Genomic DNA, 16,243 nt, shown 5'->3' with positions numbered 1-16,243 from the left:
AGTCTTTTTTGCTCCTTGTGTTTTTTTTTTTTAAACCCTCTTGTTCCTTTTAAAACCATTAAAAACATTTCCTATTAAAAGTGAAAGGCCAGTATTTTCCATTGAAATCCCTGAAAGTCCACCCCTGCAGGTGGTATGGATTTAGATACTGTACTTGGGAGCATAAATCGAATACCAAGCCATTCAGACAAAACCATTTTTTTCCGACAGACTTTCTCCCTAACTCCATTGAGTACTATCTCTATAACATCAGTTTTGAATTGTCATTCCCTCCCTCCCTGCATAATTGTCTACAGCAGCTGTCAGATGGTTAAAATGCCAGTATTACTAACTGCAATAAATATGTCCTTTCAAAACCGTTTGCTATGGTTGTACCCATTGGGAGTTTATGTAACGCACTGAGCGGTTAACAAAATATGCATAAAGAACATTTGCTTCCTGGAGATTTTAGCATTGTGTGGCAGCTCAGCAATGACTCACCAGCCGTGCCCGAGTGTTTCTTGCTTTACGCACACATACTTTGTAGTAAAAACGATATAAGGCGTTCCGTGTTCTAAAAACGTGTCCAACTGCAATCACTCCCTGAAATGTGAGTGAGAAAGTGAACTTCAGCTCTCATGGGCAGCTTCCTCATGGCAACGAGAGTGCCATGAAAGGCAGGCCAGAAGCCAGGAAGCCTTGAGTTGTGTGAGAGTTCCAGGGTGGATGAGTAAGCCTTCCTGTGAGCTGGGCTGCAAATGAAACTAGTAATAGGCTGGGGATGCCTTTACTCCTAGAATGTCACAACAGCAAAACAGATGCTGATTTAGACATTGTTTTTTTCCGTCATCTGCTATAATTCTATCACATTGTTTATGTGAGCCTTGGGGTGATTGTTGGACATTAGAGTTCTGATTTTTCTCCCCAATCAAGCAGTGTTAAATCCACATAGTGGTGGGGGGATAGGGGGTAGGGTTGCTGGATATCCCTTATTGGGTCATTTCCAAGCCCAACATGGCCAAAAAGCACAACAAATGTCTCTAATTTCATGTTCCACAGCTGCAGAACATCCCTCCTTCTTGACATTTCTGAGCTAGCAGCCCCGGAGGCTGTGGTCTAGAGATGTCTCCTGGAGCTTCCTGCAGACACGTGTGACCTGCATCAAACCTGCCAGGCAAGGCACATTATATGTTGTGTGTAGGAGAGGCCACATGAAAGCTATGTATGCACACTCTTGCTTATTGTCGTGGGTCAGCCTGCCGACACTTCCTCAGACATAGAGGAACTAGAGGGAGACGGCAGGGTGAGAAGAGAGGAGCAGCCACAGTAGACAGTGAAAGGAGTGAAGGACAGGCAGTCTCACCAGATGTGCAGCCTGGCAGCTCAGGAGAACCGGCTGTGTCTGGGGTTCAGTCACAGGTGGCCTTGCTGGAAGGTTGCCAAGACCTAGGGTTGCCAACCTCCAGGTACTAGCTAGAGATATCCTGCTATTACAACTGATCTCCAGCCGATGGAGATCAGTTCCCCTTGGAGAAAATGGCTGCTTTGGCAATTGGACTCTATGGCATTGAAGTCCCTCCCCTCCTCAAACCCCACCCTCCTCAGGCTCTGCCCCAAAAATCTCCAGGTATTTCCTAACCTGGAGCTGGCAACCCTACCGTGACCACTTGAGCAGAGTTGGCGGAACATCTGGGCCACGATAGAAAGTCGTCGAAACAGTGCAAGGCTATAGGCTCCGCATAGAGCACTAAGCGATGATGAAACCGGGAATGCCTGAATGACAGTTGGTCTGCATTAAGATAAGGTCTATTTAGGCAGGCAACAAGCTCAGTGTTTTGTGGAAGCAACTCATTCGCTCGCAATACCTTGGGTCCCTGTTCTCTGGACTTCTGGACCTCTGCTACCCTGACCCTGGGCACTGAACCTGACCTTGAATTCAGATTACCCCTCTGCTTAGACGTTGGATTTGAGCAGCACAGTACCTGACCTCGGACTGTTTTCCTGATTATGTTACCTGCCTCTGGCCCTTGTCTCTGCCAGCATTCCAGACACTTATTTACTATGTTCAGAACCTGATTTTCAGCTAATATTGGCCTAGGAAGTAGAGAGGAGTAGAGTAGGAAGTAGAGCTGCAGGCTAGGGTTGCCAACCTCCCCATGGGGGCTGGAGATCTCTCAGAATTACAACTCATCTCCAGGCTACAGAGAGAAAATGGCAGCTTTGAAGGTGGAATCTATGATATTACACTCTGCTGAAGTCCCTCCCCTCAACAACTTCACCATCTCCTGGCTCTACCCCCAAGTCTTCAGGAATTTCCCAGTCCAGAGTTGGCAGCCCTATGCAGACGTAAGCCGTAACTGATGGGAGAGTCCTGTTCTCTTCATCCAGATGCTGCCCCCTTTGTTTTTCAAATTGCCCCCTTCTGTATGATTAAGTAGTTCCAGATTTAAAACTACCTGGATTTACCACTGTCATATCTAATTTGACTCAATATTCTCAAGTGGGGAGGGCCTAACCCTTCCAGATGAAAATGCTGTTTATCCATCTGTAGTAAAGCCATAATATTTTCATATTGTAACTTAGCAAGGACTTAGTGGCTTTGCTTTCAGTATAGCCAATGCATGGCTCTTCTAGTCCAATTAGGGTTGCCAGGTCCCTCTTCGCCACTGGCAGGATGTTTTTGGGGCGAAGCCTGAGGAGGGCTGGGTTTGGAGAGGGGAGGGACTTCAATGCCATAGAGTCCAATTGCCAAAGCGGACATTTTCTCCAGGGGAACTGATCTTTATTGGCTGGAGATCAGTTGTAATAGCAGGAGATCTCCAGCAGGTACCTGGAGGTTGGCAACCCTAAGTCCAATACAATGTTTGGTCAGAATGCACTGTTCAGCTCTGATGTTACATGAGGTAGGACTCTGACCATTAATACCCCATCTCTAGTTTTGGGAGGTCTGCAGGGCTGCATTTTAACTTCTTGCTTCGTGTATGCAGTGTTCTCATGAGCAACCAAAGAACTGAAATGAAACAGAAGTCCAGAGGCTCCTTAAAGAATAGTAACATTCATTCCAGCCCGAGCTTTCATGAGTCAGAGCTCACTCCAATAGACTAACATGGCTACCCTGATGACAGAATCAAATGGGCAGCAGCTGCCTGTGCTGAAACTCAAAAGTGCTATAGAAAGAGAAGTTGTGTGTGTGTGTGTGTGTGTGTGTGTGGGGTGATTTTAGAAGAACAAAGGATGTGCTGAAGCCAAACCTTCCTCTGACTTGTGTCTGACTGCCCTGTACCTCCTTTCCACAAGCTCTTTTCTCTTACCCAGGGGCTTGTATTGGACAGCCGGCTTTGCAGGCTTCTAATTGTTGCAAGATGTAGACTCTTCTGGACCCTGGCTAGTGGATAGTTCTCTCCAGGTTTCAGGCTCTTCCCTCCAGAGGACGGGTTTTGAAAGAACTGCAGATGGACTCAGGGGCTGATGGAGGGTGAAGACGCACACATGCATAGACACAGAGTGATTGTTGGTGGTCCCAGGAGTATGCTGCCGGCCTTGTGGAATGCTCTTCCCTGTAACATCAGGGCCCTGCGTTCCGCAGGGACTGTAAAACAGAGTTATTCCACCAGGCCTACAATTGAGGATAGCCACGGGTGTCATCTGCTGGCCTCCCTCCCTCCCCCCTCTGCTATTCTGTTCATCTTGTGAAATTGGGGGAATGTCTGATTACAGAACCTTTCAGTGGTCACTATTTTAATCAAGTGCCATCTGCTGTTTTGTGGGCGAAAACGCATGGTCGCTTTGTGTGTGTGTAAAGTGCCTTCAAGTCGCAGCCGACTTATGGCGACCCCTTTTGGGGTTTTCATGGCAAGAGACTAACAGAGGTGGTTTGCCAGTGCCTTCCTCTGCACAGCAACCCTGGTATTCCTTGGTGGTCTCCCATCCAAATACTAACCAGGGCCGACCCTGCTTAGCTTCTGAGATCTGACGAGATCAGGCTAGCCTGGGCCATCCTGGTCGCTTTAGCCTCCTTTATTCCCTGTTTCAGCCAGGATCGAACGCACGTGTTTCGCCGAACGTGCTTTCGATCCTGGTTAAATCCTGGCTGAAACAGGGAATAAAGGAGGCTAAAGTGACCATGCGTTTTCGCCCCGTGTTTATTGTAAGGTTGGATTTTTGGTTTTAATTGTATGGTTTTATTGTGATTTTATTGTTGTTACCCGCCCTGAGCCTAGCTTCGGCTGGGTAGGGCAGGATAGAAATTTGAAGCATAAATAAATAAATAAAGTAAAAAAGACTTATTTGTTTGTTTGTTTATTTAGCTTTCTATTCCACTCTCCCCGACAGAGCCGGCTCAGAGCGGCTGACAACAAAAGTTAAACATATTACATTCAATAAATACATTAAAACCAATCGTATAATAATAAAAGCCCCATATGTATAAACAATTACTAAAATCAGAATATGTTGGTACATGAGTATTTAAATTGCGCTACTCAGTGGTGTATCTGGTACATTGGGCCAGTAAAGGGCAAGTCAACGAGCAGTAAGTCTCCCTGTCTAGTAATCAAACTAGCGGAAGATGTTAAAAAGAGAGAGGGGGAGGCAGGGAGGCGAGCACCGATTGAAAAACCATAGCTGCCCTCAAGTGTAAGCCAGGTGGAATAGCTCTGACTTACAGGCCCTGTGAAACTCTTTAGGGTCCCGCAGGGCCCTGATCTCATTTGGGCGGTTATTCTACCAGGTGGGTGCCAGGGCAGAGAAAGCCCTGGCCCTGGTCAAAGACAGCTGGGACACTCCTTGGTCCAGGGACCATCAGCAGATTGTTATCTGAAGAACATAATGTTCTCTGGGGGTGTACCAGGAGAGATGTTCTCGCAGATATGAAGGTCCCAGACTTGCATTTTGCCTTTGCCTATCTTTTCCCCTTTAAGGGTAGGGGAGGTTAGTTTCAACTGGTGAAATAGCATGGGGAAAAGAGGAGTTAAATCCTCTCTTTCCTGCCCCACAGCTGAAAGACAGCTTCATGGCTATGCTCTTTAACAGTGCTGGAAAGAGCCATTTACCGATCTCCCAAGTGACATGCTGTCCTGGCCCCAAGAGCACCCTCTCACCAATACCACCCATATACCAAATTCAGATGGCAAGAGCATAGGGATGGGCATTTTTGATTATCATGTCATGACTGAGAAATGACATCCTCCTAAGCATCCTCCAAAGTCAAAGCCTAAAGATCTTCTTTAAAAGTATCACAGATGCAGTTTTACACATTACATTTCCAACATGGAGTTGGATCTCCAAATCAGAAACAATATATTGTTTCATAAAATACTCATAGTAGCACCAGATGAATGAAAAAAGTAATATATTTCAAGGTTCCGTTATCAATATTCCATGCAAGACCCTCTCTCCACCCAGAAAGACAGAAAAATAAAGAGAGCTAAATATTTATCCTTGCCTTCAAAATATGGGGTCGCATCCAGGGCACTTTCTACTGAGGGAAGGGATTTTTTTCAGCAGAACAGGACTTCCTTGCCTCCCCTAACATCCCACTGCAGCCCAAAACACTTCCCAAAATGCTGTCCCTTTGGAAAAGGGCCTCTCCCAAGAACAACTTGAGGGTTGAATTGGGCATCTATAGTGTGTGTGTGGGGAGAGCTGACAAAAATTGTTCCCCCTTTCATTAGTAGAAATCTACTGCTGGATATAACCCACAAAGTCTACTTTTAAAATATTTTTGAGCCTTGTTTTGCTTCAGAATTTATATTGTGAGCTTGAGCAGCTTGATCTTCCCTCTCAGTTTCTCATTTGTACAATCAAGATAATTCTCTCCCTTGCTGGGAATTAATCACAGCAGATAAACCTGCTTCCTGACATGACAGCAAGGAAGGTCTAGTTCTTCAGTGTTCTGCCAGAGGTACAGATAGTCTTATGTCTGTGAATGAGCTGCTTATTATTTCTGCTGATAGCTCCATATTCCCCATTAATCAATGGTACAGAAGATAAGACATTCGGTGAAGAAGAAGAAGAGTTGATTTTTATATGCCAACTTTCGCTACCACTTAAGGAAGAATCAAACCGGCTTACAATAACCTTCCCTTCTCCTCCCCACAACAGACACCCTGTGACGTAGGTGGGGCTGAGAGAGCGTGACTAGCCCAAAGTCACCCAGATGGCTTCATGTGGAGGAGTGGGGAAACTAATCCAGTGAGTGTGAGAAAGGTTCAAGGTATACTGTCTTTCATCATCTGTATCACTATATGGGCTGCTGGTTGGCTACTTCAGTACTAGTTTGCAAATCACTGGTTAATGCTCATCCTTTGGTTACTGTACACTTGGTTAATTATATCAGAGCCTGCTGACAGCTCCTATGCAGTCACCAGTAGGAGCACACAGGGCTGCCAGTAGGCACTCAAAAGAGCCTTCATGATCATGCAAATGGCGGGCCCACAGCTCTTCTAAGCACCATGTTAAACCCAGCGAGGAAACCCACATCTCTATGGGGCTATATCTCTCTGGCCTAGGGTTGCCAGGTCCCTCTTCACCACCGGTGGGAGATTTTGGAGGCAGAGCCTGAGGAGGGCGGGGTTTGGGGAGGGGAGGGACTTCAATGCCATAGAGTTCAATTGCCAAAGCAGCCATTTTTCTCCAGGTGATCTGATCTCTACCTGCTGGAGATCAGTTGAATTAGCAGGAGATCTCCTGCTCCTACCTGGCAATTGGCAACCCTACTCTGGCCTCATGTCAGATGCACTAAGGGCAAAAACGCATGGGATGTTTGGCCTTGGATTTGCCGCTCTCTTAATGCACATTCCCCCCGTTCAAATTCTCAAAACTCTGCATGGGGGCTTATTGTTGAATTTTGAGAATTTGGCTAGGGGAAATGTGCACTTAGAGAGTGGCAAATCCAAGGCAAAACCTCCTGTGCTTTTTTGCCCGAAGAGCACATAAGGGGAAACTTTGGTGATGTGAACTCTAGAGAAAGGACAACTGGGGGAAAAAAAGGAGGTTTTACTTTGCACAACCCCCTTGGGCACATTGGACATTGCACAAGCAGGTGTGTTTGGGGCTGCTGGCTGGATCTTAGCCTGGCACCTCTGTAAAGAGGGAGGCTGAGGGAGCATCTTGTTTGGGGGGCTTCCTAGAGGCACCTGGTTGGCCACTGTGTGAACAGACTGCTGGACTTGATGGGCCTTGATCTGATCCAGCAGGGCCTTTCTTATGTTCTTATGGTGAGGGTCAGCTGAGGTGGATTTCCTTTTAATTCTTGTTGAGTTCTATGAGAGCAGTGCTGTATGGTGATTAGAGTCAGTGCCACGCTAGCATTATTATTCAGACTTCTCTCACAGACTCCTTGAAGGAATGGGGGGATAAAAACGGATGGTACAAAGTATTGATATTTATGCCAGTGTCTTTTCCAGAGTAATATCATGCTGGTGATGGGGGTGAGAGGATGAAGGAGGATGAAGGAGCTTAGAGTGCTGATTCATCCCCTCACAATCCCCTGGCATGCCCCTGACACTGTTCTTGGTTCCTGTGCTGACTCAGCCATACCATCAGTGGGTTTACATTAATATGGAAATCACATATCTCTACATAGGCTGATGCATCTCCATATTACACATTGTGGAGCTTAGGTACTACCCGAAACATTTTACAGACTGCTTTTAGGATTTTGCTGTCTGTGTGTAAAGTGTCATCAAGTCACCGCCGACTTTTGGCAACCCCATAGGGTTTGCAAGGCAAGAGACTAACAGAGGTGGTTTGACATTGCCTTCCTCTGAATAGCAACCCTGGTATTCTTTGGTGGTCTCCCATCCAAATATTAACCAGGGCTGACCCTGCTTAGTTTCTGAGATCTGACGGGATCAGGGCCATCCAGGTCAGGGCAGGATTTTGCTGTATAACAATTAAATAGGTATCTGTCCAGCATCAGGACTCTACAACAATAAATAAAATTTTAAAACTCCCAAATATTATGTAAGCATACGGGTTGCCAATCTCCTGGACTGGTCATGGCAACCCAAACAGATGCGTGCCACTGCTGTTCCATATGTGCGCCAAGCCCCAAAATGCTATGGGGAGGGCTCCCACGCCAGTAAGTGAGACTGACTGGAAGAAGCCACAGGCAGAGAAGCCTCTTGGAGAAAACCAGAGGGACTCCATATTCTCTGACCCAGTATCAAGAAGGCTGTCATTTGCAAGACATGTCCAGGCACGCACGCAGTCCTCTTTCCCCCCCCTCCCCTTTGCATCATCAGACTGCTTAAGCAAAGCCATTCAAAGACATTGAGATAACGATCCTCGGACGTTAGCAAAGATCGCACCTATTGTTTCAGACCATTAAGCTCATCAGCAAGACTCCTGGTATTTTCCTGGGTTGCACAAGCCATTGGAATCAGAATAGATTTCCAAATTCTCCTCACCCCACCCTGACAGGGTCTTTTGTCACCTTTTTGTCACCTGGGAACCTCCCGGGATAATCCAATCATCCTGCCCCCAGAGAAACAGTATAACTGGGGTAGCCCACGCCCATAACTCTCTCTTAGGCTTTTTTCCTCCACACTTGCTGTCACTCTGTTGGTCTGAGCAGTAATGCCAGGCCCCCCAGCTTCCCAGCCCCGCTGGGAAAGCCAAGGTAATCCATACCCGCTCCCTCCCCCCCGTATTATAACCTAATGGAACTTGGGACAACTCCTCTACAAGATAAGGTATCGTATATCCTGTGAAAATATTCCTGCCACTGGCAACCGTCTCTCTCTCTCCTACCTTTGAATTCTTAGACTCTATGTATGTTTGTGTGTTGCACCCCTGAATGCTTGAATACATAAACACTATTAATTTGGTATCCATTTGTCTCTGTCTTGATTCTAAGGTCACAGAAATACGGACTCTGGTATACACAGGTTGATCTCGCTTTATAAATATTGTAGTTTCTGATTGCTCAAGCTAATTTCCCCATTTAAAAGAGCAATTCGGGTAACAATTATTTTGATAATATCTCCTAAATTTCAGGTAAAGTTACCATTACTCATAGGAATCCACTTTCTAAAACTAAGCAGCAGTGTTAACTTGGGCCTATGAACTACCACTCGTATTTTATTTCTCACTTTGTGTTTTCAAAGGCGAGTAGCTTCACATCTCCATGCAATTAATGTTTTAGCAGAAGAAAGCATATTTTTGTATGACAGCCCAATTCTTCTTTACCTTGAACTAAATGATCTGATTTGATATTTTCATGAATGTTTGTCTCAGCCTTTTGCCAGTGGGTTGGGGTGCATGTTTGCATGTGTGTGCATGTGTGTGTGTTATACGCAGCATCTCTACCTCTGGCTTTATGGGACAGGGACCTCTACAGTTAGCTAAGCTTCAGTTTATTTCTGACGAAACAAAGCAAACTGAGGTGCAACTTCCTATGGACTCTTGAGGATATATTTTTTTCTGTTACAACGGGAGGCTCCTGGCTTCCAAATTAATTGTTTCTGTTGTTTGCTCTTCTGAGCGGAACTTCCCTCTCCTGTGACTGACCCAATAGGAAAAGGTTACACATGTGCATGTTTTGATTCAAGGGGATATAAATAATAAACAGTTGCTTATTTTTACCTCTCTGTTGATTCTCAGTGGTGCCAATGTAAACTTGAAAGGTAAAAGTGTTGTGTTCAAAGAGTCAACAGTAAAACGAGGTTGGATATATCCTGCCCTAAATATAGAACTGTGCTTTAATCGACTGTTTTTCAGAATCTTATCAGAATAGGGTGAGGAATTAGTGAATTATTAACAGAAACCAGTGACTTTAAAGAGGTAACAAATACGGGAGTGGGGGGGGGGGAGAATAACTTCATTCTTTATTTATTGGCTTCATTTATACTGCACTTTCTCCCCAATGGGGACCCAAAACACTTGATGTCATGTTCCTCTCCTCCATTTGTTCCTCACAACAATCCTAAAGTAGGCTAAGTTGAGAATGTGTGATTGTCCCAATGTCACCCAGCAATTTTCTGTTGCAGAGTGAGGATTTGGACTTGGGTCTCCCAGAACCTAGTCCAGCACTCTAATGAGTGCACCAAAGTGGCTCTATTTTAGAGCATGTCTCACTGTATCTAATAGCCAAAGGCTAGCTCCTGGGAAGACAGGCAAATCTGTACATTGGAGCCAGCCATGGCTACTATTTAGACATCTCCAACTCCAGGGGAACCTCCCTGGTTTGGAGAAAAAAAATGTAAATTGGGGCTATACCCTGAAGTTAATAGTGATGTCTGGGCCTGGGCATCACCAACAAACCATAGCAAAACAGCCATGCAAAAAGTAGCAGTTAGCAGAAGACAGCAGCTGTAGGGCTGTCAAAAAAAAAAATTCAGTACAGTTCGGATTCGGCCGAATTTGGCCCTTGTGGGTTTGGTACGTGCCGAAGTCTGAACTCCCCCACTTCGGATCCATTCAATTCGGTGGGAATTCAAAGTTCGGGAAAAAAATTCGGCCAAATAAAGCCATTAAAAACACAATCGCGCCTTTCCGCGGCTCTGGGGGGGGCATTTTTGGGCTTAGAGGTCCCAAACTTTCAGCAGAGCTTCAAAGGACGTATATTGAAAGACTCCCCAAGTTTTGTAAAGATTGGGTCAGGGGGGGGCTGAGATATGGGCCCTGAAAGGGGTCCCCCCCACCCTTAATGTGCATCTCTCAGCAGAGCTTGCCGCCCACGCACAAAGCTCCCAGCCCCGACAACAGTTTGCAAAGCAACTCAACTTGTAAAACAACACCTTTGCAACAGGGAATAACCAGAAGACACACAACTGAAACCTCCCCCCTCAAACCAGGGAGCGAGAGACTCGAGGGGGAACACACACCCCAGGCAGAACCGACAAAAGACCCCTTTGGCTTCCCCCCCACCCACAGAAACTGCTCCCTCCCCACACACACACAGACTCTGCTTTCCCCCACACACACACACATACACAGGAGAAAAATTATAGATTAAAGCCCCCAAAGGGGTCTTACTGTGGCTGTCTTCTGTTCCATCAAGAGGGGCTGAAGAGGACTTGTAATCCAAGATGATTCCAATTAGGCACGGGAGGTTTTCTCTGGAGAAGATGCACAGGATCGGCTGATCCATTCATCCCAAAAGGGGAAAGGGGAAAGCCCATATCTCGGGACCCCCTGACCCAATGTTCACAAAACTTGGGGGGTATCTTAACAACACTGGTCTGAAACTCCGCTCAAAGTTTGGGATCTGCACCCCCCAAAATGCGCCCCCTGCAGCCATGGAAAGAGAAAAGGGGGGGAAGCGATATTTCTGCCCCCACTGAACCCATCTTTACAAAACTTGGGTAGTATCTTAAGAATAATTGACTGAAGCTATGCTAAAGGTTTGGGGGCTATATCCCCAAAAAAGCGCCCCCTGCAGCCACATAAATGGAAAAAGGGGGGAGGGAAAAGGGGGAGAGCCCATATCTCAAGACCCCCTGACCCAATGTTTACAAAACTTGGGGGGTATCTTAAGAACACTGGTCTGAAACTCCGCTCAAAGTTTGGGATCTGTACCCCAAAAAATGCGCCCCCTGCAGCCATGGAAAGAAAAAGGGGGGAGCCCATATCTCGGGACCCCCTGACCCAATGTTTACAAAACTTGGGGGGTATCTTAAGAAGCTTCATCTGAAGCTCCAGTGAAAGTTTTGTGTCTGTACCCCAAAAAATACGCCCCCTGCAGCCACAGAAAGGAGCAAATGTGCACAAGCACCCCCCCCACACACACACACGAGGATTTTGCTCTCTCTCTCTCTCTCCCTGGCCGGGCCGCACATCAGCTGATTCCTCCAGTACTCAATCCTGACTGATTGGCCAGAAGAAGACCCAGCTTGGCCACCGATTGGCCGGGGGAGGAGAATGCTGCTTACTGACGGTTATGCTGCTTACTGACGGCCGAATTTGCCGAATTTGTTCGCGAACTCCCGAACTCGCTGAATTCGGCCCCCCGGTTGCCCGTCAGTTTTGAGTTCGGTTCCTCCCGAACTAAAAACCACCGAATCAGGGGAAATTCGGCTGATTTTCAGTTCGGGCCGAACCGAATTGACAGCCCTAAGCAGCTGTAGAAGCGACAGAAGTGGTGGCCAATGGTGGGGATCCAGTAGGGGGAAGGAAGAGAGGGGGGAAAGCCAGAGCCACAGATGAGGGGAAATAGGGAGTATAGGATTTCCTCTCCCACATTAGCCCTTGTAGGTCCCCTTCCATATTATATCTATATATCCACAGATATATAGTACGCATGGCCCATATTTTTTGAAACTCTAGAGGAAAAGGATGCCACAGTTACGCAACATCCACGGCATGTGCAACTTTAAGTCCTCTGACATCCCTCTGTATACACAGGGAGCAGCTAATAAACTGCTTTCCGCTACAAACAATGGGGCACAAGCGATGAGGCAGTCTTATGAGTATGAATGACCCAAGGCACAGATGATTATGCATGGCCTGCTCTGAGCGATTGGTCTGCAAACATCCAAACCTAAATATTTCCACTGCCAAATAAGCATCTTGAACCATGGTTGCTGAACAACAGGAAACTTCAGGGCACTGCAGTATTTATTTAATAAATATGTGCACCAGTCTTCTCTGAAGGAGCTTAGGAGTGGTTTCCAGATGGTCTCCCATGCCAGCATTACTGAGTGTCATATACTTTTAAACCACTCCCTGGATCAGTAGAAATGGATGCCACAACATTGTTTCATTGAAAGCAGATAATGAACGGGAGTTAATTAAAATTGTGTAGATTAAGATTGAATAAAGTGGATATGATTTCCTCTTCCCTTATTATCCCAGGATCTGAAAACAGTAGGTGCAGTATCTAAAGAAATGCAAGACTAAGTTTTTTCCCCCCAGGTGTGTCATAAAAAGGAGGGAGGTTGTCTTAAATTTGCGTACAAGTTACAATTATGACCAATAATAATAAAAATGTTTGTGTGTATAACATGTTTTTGGGGGTGGGGGATCATTTTACATTCAGTGTCATCTTCCTTTTGAGTAAATATGATAAATATGTAAAAAGATTAATTAACCTATGAAAATGTTTAATATTTATAACAAAACGGTAATCCTAAATGTGTGCAAATACACACTACCCCTCACCCACACTTCCAAGCAAAGTTGAACTTGGGCTTTGTGTGTATAGACGGAGGCCATAAAGTGGGCTAATCTTGTAGCTGAACTCATGAATCAATGAGAAGCAGTGACATGACGTCGAACATACGAGCCTGAGAATCTCACAGCATCCTTGTATCCAGACTAGGTGTGTCAGCAATAAGGGATATCAGCCCTCATCTGCTGTCAGTGTCTGCAGCTTCCTTGTATTGTTGTATCTCCCCTCCCCTCGCCCCTAAAAATAGCTTTTTGTTTGCAATTTTTTTTCCTGCATCCCCATTTCCTCTTCAGAGGTTTCTAATTTACCGTACACAGGAAAAGAACTACTACTAAATGGATCTTTCCCATTTTGGCAGTATTTTAATAAAAATCTATTGAGGCCATCCATTAGAGCAAACAACATGTTCAGACTTCTAGTAATAATAAAGCATTGGCCTCTTCTGTTCCTTGGGTTTGCTAGCAAAACAATATCAAAAACAGTTTGTTATCCTTAAGAAGTAGCCAAACAAAAGGTGAGAACTTATTACCACTTCTGATGATTCTTGACACTACTATGCCTCACCCGTTGTTTTATGCCATTTATGTCAACCTGACATATAAGAAAGACTTTTAAAAAATGTCTATCAGGTGTTCCAGTTGTATGCCTGTGGTACACTAAAAACATAAGGTGAGCCCAAAGCCTCATCCAGACCAGTAGCCTGTTTCCCAGAGTGGGCAACCAAATGTGCCTCTAGGAAGCCTACAGACAGGGCATGTTGGTAACATCCCTCAGCTATTTGTGTACACCAGCAACTAATATTCAGAGGCACATTGCCCCTGAACATGGAGAGTCCATTTAGACACCATGGATCATGGCTCTTGATAGACCTGTTCTCCATGTATTTGCTAGTCTGCTTATAAGAAGGGGATCTGGATTATAGGAGTTACAGTGCCATTTTAAACAGATTCACTCTGGGATTACAAGGATAATCTGGAGAGCAGGGTTACAGCATATAAAATCTGCTACAGGATTAGGATTTCTGATTCCTGCTGAATTTTGTATCCCTTCAAATCACTATTTTTACTGCATCCGTGCCCTGATCTTGTCAGATCTCAGCAACTAAGCAGGGTTGGCCCTGGTTAGAGATGGGCAGCCTCCAAGGACTACCAGGGTTGTGATGGGGAGGCAGGCACTGGCAAACCACCTTCAAACTTCTCTTGCCTTAAAATCTGCACAGGGTTGCCATAGATCAGCAGTGACTTGATGGAGGACACAGACACACAATAATCAAGTGGATTGCTTGTGCCAATCATGAAAATAGAATCAGGCCGCCCATGGACCAGATAGGGTCTTCTATATATATGCCACCTGATTCCATAAACTAACCAAAAGAAATTGCACGGTCCCCAAATGGCTTGATAAGAACTGAACATGCTTCATGAGGCACAGAATGCTGAGAGCAGAGAGCTACTCAAAGGAGGACAAAAAAGCAAAAGGCATGGGAAATTGGTCTGTTTAAACCACTGACAGTTTACAGATTCTTAGAGGGGAGAATTGTGTGTGTGTGTAAATTTCCAAAGCTACTCTTCCCGCCCACCCCAATCCAATCCTGGCAATTCCTAACAGGCCCTTGGTTTGTTCATTCGAATAGCAACCTTCACGGCTGACAGAATGCTGAGGACCCTGCTGCCCCTTCCACCTGCTTACTGGCGCCTCCCCCGCATCATGATACTTGTAACAAATCCCATAAAAAAGGGATTTCTCCCTCCTGCACCCCAGCAAATGTACCCATCTTGCCCAGCCCAGTTAGCCTGTTCCCCACTTGTTCAGCAGTCAGGAAACTCTCAGTTCAGTCTCTCCAATCCATTTTCCTGCTGATGTTGCCATTGGCCATATTAACACAAAGGTGCCACTTTGTCTTTGTAATGAGGATCCTCACTGGCCAGAATGGCAAAGATTCAAGCAGCACCTCTCTCTCCCCCATTTTCAGGTGAAACATTCAAGTCATTAATTTCATGATTACTACTATTTATCCCACAATACAGATGATTATTTATGTTGGCTAGACTAAATGCCATTCCGTCAGGGGAGTTAATGGGTCATCTAAATAGGACAGCATATTGTGAGAGAGTATGCCAATGTGGTTCTGGCCAAATAGACACTCTTCAGCATTCCTTGTTTAGTTGCAACCTGCTCAGAGAAGTGAGAGGCAGATGGATAAAGACTTTTATGGGGGAATCTGCTTGTGAATTGGAAAATTTGAGGGTTTTTTTAAGCAGGGGTGGATTACTACATTGGCAGTTGCCAAGTTTTTATCTCAGTCAATCAAGATAAAAAAATACTGATTCTCTTATTGTCTATGTAGATATCTGTATATATCTATATCGATAGATAGAGAGAGAGAGAGAGGCCATATGAACAGTATCATTAAAATAAGTAAAGATTACTATCAATTGTGGGTTTTTTAAATTATGTGCCTTTTCCAAGGTGTATTGGTTTCCCCCTTTCCTCTTCCTGCACTTATGTGCAGGCTGAAGTGGGTGTGTGGCTGATGTAGCACTGAGGCCAGGCCAGAAACTCACGCCAGGTGAGAATTCTCTCCCCCTCCTTTTCTAGCCCTCTTGGCTCTACAAAGAAGCAAGATGAGGCAGATTGGGGGTGGCAACCTTCTTCTCCTCTGCTTCACCACAGTCACTGCCACCACATCACCCACATTCCACCTTCCACCCAGGAGCTGGAGCAGCTGACACTTTTGAAGCAAGCCACACATGCCCAGTGGGTAGGGTTGCCAACCTGCAGGTACTAGCTGGAGATCTCCCGCTATTACAACTGAGATCTCCAGGCAGTTCACCTGGAGAAAATGGCCACTTTGACCATTGGACTGTATGGCATTGATGTCCCCCCTCCCCAAACCCCGCCCTCCTCAGGGTCTGCCCCCAAAACCTCCCACCGGTTGTGAAGAGGGACCTAGGAACCCTCCCAGTGGGGCTTCCAGAACTCTCATGTCTTGAGGATCATGAATATAATACATTGCTGTGCTATCTTTAAAGATGCCTGGGGACTGAGGAGGGAAGGAGTGTCAGCTGCTTCACCTCCTGGAAAGGGACAGCGTTGGGTGTGTGTGTGCAGGCAAGGAGGGTTGGTGGCAGAAAAAGGGAGTGGCTGGAG

This window comes from Euleptes europaea, chromosome 2 (assembly GCF_029931775.1).
Source record: "Euleptes europaea isolate rEulEur1 chromosome 2, rEulEur1.hap1, whole genome shotgun sequence".
Classification (NCBI taxonomy): domain Eukaryota; kingdom Metazoa; phylum Chordata; class Lepidosauria; order Squamata; family Sphaerodactylidae; genus Euleptes; species Euleptes europaea.
This window is presented reverse-complemented; position numbering follows the sequence as displayed.